Source organism: Pteropus vampyrus, unplaced genomic scaffold (genome assembly GCF_000151845.1).
Source record: "Pteropus vampyrus isolate Shadow unplaced genomic scaffold, Pvam_2.0 Scaffold19, whole genome shotgun sequence".
Classification (NCBI taxonomy): domain Eukaryota; kingdom Metazoa; phylum Chordata; class Mammalia; order Chiroptera; family Pteropodidae; genus Pteropus; species Pteropus vampyrus.
In genome coordinates, this window is record NW_011888800.1 from 11626041 (window position 1) to 11635895 (window position 9855).

Here is a 9855-nt window from a genome sequence, read left to right on the forward strand (position 1 = left end):
TATGTATTTCATTATCCCACAATTTTCTACCTTGTGTTAACATTAAGTCTTCATGTGCCTTATCTCTTCCTCTATCTCTTCTTCTTGAGGGTATTACCAAAGTAGGAAATAAGCCTTCCCATTTTTTACTCCTGGTAGGTTCTAGAACTTTCTGGCATGTAGAAGATCTTAACCAATATTTATGGAATTAATAAAAGTATCATATTTACATAAGTATGTACCATCATAAAGATCTACACAGTGAGCATCTTTCCCAAAGACGACTCTTTGGCAGTAGGTAAGGAATTCCCCTCAAACCCTCCTTCACCCTGACAATGACAAGAGTCGGCAGGTGAAAGCCTCTCCTTTTTTGTGTGAGCATAAATTCATGATCAGTGTCTCCTATGTCATGTCTTCTTTGAGAGGTTCTGACCACCATCTTAATTATGAAATCAGAGAAGCCTGACCCTACTTCCTATGGCATCTCCAAACCACCACCTTTGTTGCCCATTTGTAAACCCTGGCGTTCATTCATTCATTCATTCATTCATTCATAGGCTTTTAGTCTGTGTACCACGTACATAATGCTGTGCAAACCTCCTGGAATATAGTAAAAATACAAAACGCAAGTGTCAGCCTGCCCGTGTAAACTTGCCATCTCCTTGAGAGATGTGACCCCCTCCCTGGAGGCAAGAATGAGAAGAGAGGGTGGTGTTGAGGGTTTTGGTTTCCAATCCCACTTCTGGCATGGAACTGTGGGAACTTAGGCAATTACTTAAACTCTAAGCCTCTATTTCTTTATTTGTCATATGATAATATAGGATATGAATGTAGATTCCTAACCCCTTATCTGCAATTTCAAATTCCAGAAATCTCTTAAAACAGAGACTTTTTAAAATAAAATTATTTATTTGATGTCAAAACCTGACCTGATCTGAACTTGGTTAGCTGTAAAACCTTACTTGAACTGATGAGAAGCTATTTTTAGTGTTCATTTAATCTGACTTAATGAGAATATTCATACTTTTGGCTGAAGAAATACAAATGCGTTTGATTGCAGGATGCTACCCCAGATGCTGTTGGGAATGTTTTATAATTCATAATACATGTACAATGTTGCCTTTCTAAAAACTGAACAATCCTGAATCTGGGAGACATCTAACCACAAGTATTTTAGATAAAGTTTTGAGGTCTTGCCCCTACTTCTTGGGGTTTTTTTTGTTTTTGTTTTGTTTTGTTTTGTTTTTTTTGGATGGGAAAAAATTAAATGAGATAACAAATGTGTAATTTATTATGTGGTGCTCCCTTTTTTCCTTTTCCTATCTCCATCATTGTAAAATTCCAGAAAAGTACCATTGTAAATGCAGAATATGTTTTATTCAGTGCAAAGCAGGAAGTCATCAAAATGTATTTTCTTCATCCCTCCGCTTCCCTTTAGACCTTTTCTCCCATCACTTTTGGTATTTCTCTCTTGGTTATCAAGTCTGTTACTATACATACGTTTTTTCTTCATTTTCAACTGAGTTATAAAAGTTTAAATGTTTTCTAAAATCTCAAATCCTAAAGAAATACTCTCATAATATAATAAAAGAAGCAGCTTATCATACCAGGGCTTCAGGCCTTCACTGTCACTCCCTTAGCACATGACCTTGGGTTGATCACGTAATCTCGTGGAGACTCAGTGATCTCATCATCAAAATTGAGATAATGTCTGACACCTGACAAAGGCTGATGGCTGAATGAGGCGATCTCTTGAGGTCACTTCCAGGAATAAAATCTGAGTTTCTGGGTCCAACAAGAGACAGAGGACATTCCCAAAGTCTTTGGATTATGGTGTTTGGTCCTCCACTTGCTCTGCTAACCTCATAATGAGTCCAACTCAGGCCACACTGAGTAAGGGAGGGATCCCTTTTTGCCAACAGTATGAATGGAAAGGGTATAAGGCAGATGATGGGAAAGAGAAAATGACAATGAGGAGTGAAGGCTGAAGCGTGGTCACTTGAACTAAGTGTGCTTTGGATCAAGAAAAGGACAACCAACTGAGAAATTACAAAAATTTTAAACAAGCATGGAAAGCCATATGGCCAACGATCACGTGGGAAAATGCTCAACTTTACTAATGAGAGAAACGCTAATTAAAACAATACATGATATTATTTAATCCTTAGAACAGGCCAATTCTGATTTTGAAGAGAACATAGGTATATCACAACTTTCATAGACTGCTGGTAGAAATGTAGATGAAAGTGCTAATGTCTAACGAAATTGATTATGCTTATACTCTGTAAACTATCATTGTCTCCTCTGGGGAAACTATTTCAGCTATGGCCATGTTCACCTTGGTAGCAGTGTTTACTGCAACCTGTAATCGGAAACCGTGCAAATGCCTGTCGGCAGGAGAAAAGATAAATTGTAGCATAATCAGATGGTGTGGTACCATTAAATAGCAGTAAGACTGATTTAATGTTGAGTGACAGTGCACGTTTGACATGGAGTATCTCTGTAAATTAAAATTTACAAAACAATTCTTAATCATTTATTTAAAATTAACAAGCAAGAATTAGGCCCACTTTCCATTAATTATGCTGGTTCCTATAAGGGGGAAAGAAAGAATGAGACTGGGAAGGAAAACATAAGGGAATTCTTTATCTGTAATTTTATATTTCTTTCACAACTACATCTCAAGTAAATATGACAAAATCTTCATACTTACTCATTTCAGGTGGTAAAAACATAAGGGTTTGTTATGTGCCCTCAGTACTCTTTTTGAATTTTGCTTTGTTTTGTTTTGTTTTACCAAATTAAAAACTATCAACAAAAATAGGCACCAAACTTAGTGATACCGTGTTCAGAGCAAGTTGCTTCATCTTACAAATTAGGATAGCAATTTCATGTACTTCAGGTAATTTCAGAGGCTAAGTGAAATGACATACATAAAAAATGCTTTTTAAAGTATGGAGTAATATGTTATTATTAATATTATTATCATTATCATCAATTCTTCACTAATGAGCATTAAGAACAGCAGTTTTTAAACTGTGCTCCATGGAAGCCCACACGTCTTCATGGGACCCCAAGGCCTCTACGAAGCTTCTGTTTGGGGAAGCAGGAGTTCAAGTCTCATGATATATTTCAATTTGAAAATCTTCAGTTTTTATCTGTTTTCACTTTGTTCTTCCAAATAAAGTTTTCTTTCAAGAAAATGTATATAGCTCTATAATAACTATACGTTTTTCAACCATCACATGAAGTTGTAAGAAATGCCACATTTTTAAAAAATTAAATTAAATCTAATTTTGATTCTGCATCTCCATTCCACCTGGCTGATGAGAAATCCAGTTCTGTTATTACTGGCTCTGCCTTTCGGCTCTGCCCTCTATTTTTTACATTCATGCAAGGTTCTAGAGGTCATATGTGAAGTAAAACATTTCAAGAGAACCTCTGGCCTACAGTGCACATGGTTGTTGATGATGTGCTTTTCGTACAAGTTGATATGAGCCCTGAAATGGTCTGGAAGACCTGAATGACCTGGAGCACAGGACACTTACAGCCACTGGAGACCAGGTGCTTGGGTCAAGCTACCCGAGGGGACCACACGGCATATCTGAGAAGGACAGACACCACTCCAGGTAGAGGTGCCAAGTAGAGGTTCTTGATACTCGAGGACCCTCAAACATATTCCCCTTCTAACTTTGGAGCTTCACTCCCCCAGAGTCAACTACTTCCACTTTTATAGGAACACAAAACCTGGTCACCTTCTTGGAGCACAGGAGGGAAAGGCAACGAGAGAAATACACACGTGCGCACACACACACACACACACACACACACACACACTAATACTTTAATAAATTATTGTGTGGTGGATGTTTTTGCAAAGATTTGAAAATTACTGACACAGAGCAGTATTCCCCGGCGTTTTCTTTTTTTTTTTTTCCTTTTTAGTGCAAGGCTTCTTATTTAACATTAACAAATTTCAGAACCCTTGCTGCCCTACTCATCTCCCCTCAATTGCCTCAGCAGTTATTTGTTGTGTCTTTCAGTTGAGGAAATGCAGAGACCTGTATGTTCATAAAGCCCTTAGGCTGACTTGATGCTGCATGTCCTGTACCCATGCATGTGGCCTATGGGGCCATTACTCACCTGGATCAGGCTTTAAGTGTCATCTTCTAGTGAAGTGATGCATACGGTTAGGGGGTGTACTCATTGGGTTGGAAGTAGTAGTTCAGGCTTCAAATTAAATTGTGACCCATTATCACATCACACTACATGTAGTAAACTCTGCAATGACGCATTTGTTGTAAATCCTATAATTGCCTTGTGAATGGTACAATCATATAAATTTTTTTTTATGTGATTTTTGCTTTGTTTAAATGTAAATATTTAGATATGCCACAATTTGTGAAATTTCATTTTGGCTCTTCTCTGTTTTTTAATATATCTTAGGCTGAAAAAAGAAAAGTAGGTTACCACTTGACTCCCGAGATTTCCCTAGGGCCCTCTGTATCATAAAGGATTGGACCTCTAATTTGATCATCGCCTTGCTTCTCAGCCTCTGCTGGTCAGCCTCAGCGCCTCATCCCTCTTTGGCCATAGCCCTGGCCTCATTTGGTCAGTGACATCCTCCCCAACCCCCATCCTCACTCTGGTACCAAAGCTGTACTCCAATCAGTTCTAAGCCCAAGAGGCTGTCCCTTGATGCAAGACAAATTGGGGTACTTTGCAGCTCAAATGATTAAGTTGTGGCCAAAAGACAGAGCAAGGTCAAACCTAATGCCTTAGCTGGTGGGAAGAGGCAAGGGAGACACAATGATCGAGAAGCCTGACGCTGTGAAAAAGGCTCTGAAAAGAGTCACTGAGGTGCAGATGCTTTTGTGCTCTGCCAAATATATGCATCTGAGGCTGGGGAGTTTAGATTCTATGAACAGATCAAAAAGTTGACATAAATTTTAGATGGTATACAATCCAAAATGGAACAAAATAACAAACTTCATCTAAATCCCACCTCCCCATCCCCACTTCCCTCTTTCCCGTCTGCAAGATCTGCCTCAATCTTTATCTTACACATTCACCATGACTTTTTTTTAATTGGCAGGGTCATAAGTTTCTTTCTCCCCAGCCCATTTATTTGAAACATATTTGAGGCCAATTTTAAGAGTGTAGCTACACTCACGCTAACCGGAATAGAAAAAAATCTCAGAGCCCAATTTGGAAGAAAGCATTTGAAAATAAAACAAAGGATATTTTCAGAGGCTAATGTTCCTGGAATTTATACAAGCGGTCACCACGGCCACTGGTCTTGACAGTGCCAATTACAGATGCTTTTGCTGTCTGATTAGAGAATTCTTGAGTTCAGAGCACTATATTGAGTCAAAGGGTAGGTCTTTGAATTCTGATTAATGAATTTGATTAACCATTTACAATTACAGAGTGATTAAAAACATCTCAGCACCATCACTGATCATTAATCTGTATTTAAGAAAACTAAATATTTGATACTGAGAGCTATTTTGTGGCTGGGATGGTTTCCTGAAAAAGCATTGCAGAAAATATTCTGTTAAATAGTTTTACTTAACAGCTGTGGTTTAAGCATATTTAGAGTTCCAAAGACATTGGATAATGTTCACAGGAACCACAAACCTTAAAGTTTGTAAGATCCTTGTTTGGTGAAGAATAAGAAATTGCCCAAACGTTGGTTAAATTATGAAAATATAAGGTCTTTTGGACATTCAATATTAAGCAAGTATGTATCTCTGTGTGTGTACATGCATGTCCTTTAGTTCATCCCTACCTGGAACTAATAAAAAGATGATTTGTTCTTCTAGCAAAAAGTCCTTGAAAAACAAAGCCTATTATTTTCTGGTTGGAGCTGAGTTTCCTACCCAATATTTAGTTCAAAGTATTACAGAAAAAGAAGCCAAATTACACATTGTCATAGGTTTAGAACAGCATCACTCTTGCCTTTAGATAAGGTTGAAAATTTCAGCTTAAGAAACACCTCCTTGATCATGAGGTTGTATACATTTCTGAAAATAAAGGTCATTCACTTAGTACAATCACCTCAGGATTAGATGTCATCTCCAAGGAATAACTCCATCCACAATTTTTCTTACAATGAATCTATGACAGTGATTAATTTCCTCTGAACAAATTTATAGCAAATGAGGGTTATAGGTCATTTTTAATTTTTAAAAGACTTTTTAAGCCTCAACTATTTTTAGAAATAAATTATTTGACAATTATATGACAATTATCTTTGTCACTTTTTAAACTTATTATTATGGTATAACATACATGTGGAAAAGTGTATGGATATTTTGTAATTTTATCATTGTTTTATTACTTAGATTGTTGATATTTTCCAATGAAAGATTTTATTTTAGGTGGCAATGTCTGTATTGAGCACAGAGGCTGTGATACATCTTGGCCCTTCCTTTATTGGCACACCTCTGACACCATCTTTCTGATGAATACCTACCACTCTCTCTTTTGCTTTCTTAGATAGCTAAGATCACCTTTCAGAAACAGGAACTTCTCTAGTGACACATTAAGAATCAAATCATATGCATTCATGCACTTGGGCGTACAAACACATAAGCATGCATAGCTGTTTCTTTCAATACAAACACAAAATATGTACTATAGCTTTTCCAGGAAGTCTTAACGTATTTGGAGCTCTGTACTCATTATTTTTAATAAGAAAATATTTATTTCAGTAAATAAATCATTCGTTCGTTCAATGAATGTTTCCTCAACTTTGGCCAGACACTGTGCTAGATATTAAGGGAGATGTAAAGTCACATATGGCAGAGTCTCTCTTCATGGAATTACATTCTGGATTAAGTCAAACTATAACATTTGAAAATCTATTAAATATTAATATTTAAAAATTTTTGATACTTGAAAAATAATAAAGCTTTGTTTGTAAAATAAAATTAATCACTGAATTATTAAATGTTCTACATGCCCAACAGTTTGATAAGCATTGTGTGTGATAAAAGGAAATCAAAAGTATTTAAGATGTATGGTACCTTAAGCTCAGGAAGAAACAATGAGCACAAAATTGTGGGGACAAAAGGGAATTTTTAAGTTAAATCAAAGAAACAAATATTTAACATTTTAATGTAATGAAAATCAATAGCTAAACTATAAAACATACTTAATTAAAAATGAAATAGTACCCATTTATAAGATCTTTTAAAACAACTGACAACTCACAAAGTTTTTATTCTATAAAACAAAGTTAGGAAAAGAAACTAAAACACTAAAAATAAACTTTATAAAACAGTACCTGGAAATTATTTTACATGAAAGACTTTCATTGAATTAAATACTGGTCTTGTAATTGCTGAAAGGGATCCTTATTCAATCGGTCAAGTCCTATGATTTCTCCTTTTAAGACATCTTATGAAAATGCCCCATCTTGTCCATTCCTTCTTCCATGCCCTAGTCTAGACCTGCATCTTGAGTCACACTAAGATTACTGTTGTGTATCATTGCTGGTCTTCCCTTCCATCTCTCATAGCTAACATGACATTGAATCTCCCTAAAATGCCACTATTAAAACATGTTTTTGGCTCACCATCAGCTGGACTCTTTATACCTAACAAACTACATCTGAACTTAGCCTGGCTTTAAATTTCCTTAGGAATCAGCCTTGCCTACTCAACTTGTTTTCCCACCCCTCCCAACTCTAAACCCTCAGTCTCATAATGTTGACATCTAGGTGACATTCAAGCTACATTATCCATTTTCTACTCCACGCTTTTGATTTAACTGTATCCCTCACTGTTGATACCATCTGTACTATGTCTACCCAGTACAAATCCATTAAGTCTTCTGTGACAAAGCTAGCCTGCACTGGGCTCTCCTTTTCACAAGATTTTCATTTCCCACATCATATACTGTTCTCATAAGCCTATTGTTATCTCATAGGATTTATATTTCTAGACCCAGCACTCAAGAACTTGGGTCCTGGTGTCAAGCAAACTGGATTTAAATTCTGGTTCCATCAATGACTTGCTTGACTCTAGAGAAGTCACGTGACTTTTGTCTAAAAATGGGAACAGTAATAGTATCTATCCAGTCCAGCTATTGTGAATTGGTGAGATGATGCACCTGAAGCCCGTAATGTGTTTCCTGGCATGCATTAGCTCTCCATAGTTGATAATTATTTTTAATCATTAAGCAAGAATCTTAATGACGGATCTTGCAGGCCGATATACAATAAAACAATTATTGAGGAAAATCTAAGTTCTTTTGGAGAAAGATTGATCTCATTCTCAGGGCTCTAGTGTCTCCCAATTTCTCCTCAATATTAAGAATGGTCAGTATTCAAAGAGTAGTATTTGGTCTAATTTGGATCTGAATACACTGATGTACCCTGAAAATGACCAATGGATTTTAGTTTCGGCTAAATCTTGGTTCAAATTGTAAAATCCAAAGAATTTTTAGCTTCTTGACAAGCAAACATAACATTAAAAATATGCCAGAATGTTTACTGAATGCAAAGACTTTCAAGTGGTGTTTGCTAAGCTATATTTATGAAGTGAAACCAGATCTGGTGATCAGATCACTGAGCTAATGGAAACAAGGGCGCTGCGAACACAATTGTCATTTCATTCATCGAAACAAATTAATCGTATCAATTATGTAGTAATCTGTTCCAATCTATCTCTTAGTTCTTTTGAGGGTACTGAAAGAAGATCAGAGCATTCATAGCTTTCTCCCAACATGTAGTCTTTCTTAAACAGACAATATTGTAAAGCTGCTGGGCAGGGAGAAGGTAGAAATAAAGTCATTAAGAGAGTTAAGATAGCCTTAGCTCAAGTTTCAGCAAAACCCAGATGTGAAGAAGGCTTAAGAGGCCCAGGCTAGAAGGCATGGGAAGTTGCAGGTGGATGGAAGCTTAGTATAAGAGGTGAGCTAGCAGTAAGGGCTTTGAGGTAGCCTCCACAAGATCTTGTAAAGAATTTAGTAAATACTGGTAACTCACCTTCGTAGATATAGAAGGTAGGTAAGGAACATGTACATATAAACATTAACGGAAAGGAACATATTGTAAGGACTCTATACATATATTTCAATAAATACATACCATCTTTTCTGCTCCCCAGTTTTCTCAGTTTGGCTTGATAGGGAGCCATGATAGAGAAAATTCTGGATTTACCTAAATGAAACATTTTCATCACAAAAGTTTTTGTATGTCAAAATGATTCACAATAACATTTAAACTGCAAATTTTTGACAGCATTACTAATCAATCATGATTTATTTTTAAAAAAAATTTCAGGAATCGATTTATTGTCTGTACTTACTTTTCATTTTAACTGAAACTCACCTTTTATAATCTTTAGAATCCAGTTGGGAATGTCCTTTTTTACATGCAGAGTAATAGAGATATAGAACTGAAATAAAGAGAAAGTAAAATGACTTATTAAGACTATGATCCAAATGCAACTGAACTCAGCACATCTTCCCATCACAGGTAAAGGACAAATACCTGCAAATAGGGGCTAATGCAGGTCCAGGCTCCAAGTCAAGCCCCCAGGCGTAGCTTCAGACTCAAAATGAGGATGTCGATGATGAGTGTGGTAGGAGGTAGGGCAATGTAAGGCAAGGTGATCTGATCGGCTCCCCACCTTTCATGAAGTCATCTCAGAATTTAGGTGTGCTGACATCCTTGCTTGGCCCCAGGTAAAGGTTGACCTTGTCTTAGCCTTGTCCAGGTAAAGACTGACCTTGTCTGAGCCTTGTCCATCACTGAGCTCAGAGGTGCCTTGACCAACAGTCACTGGAAAATCTAGGATTGAATTATGGGACTATTAAGGCTCTTACAGTCCGGTGACTCTGAGGTTTCTTTCAAACGCTTACTCC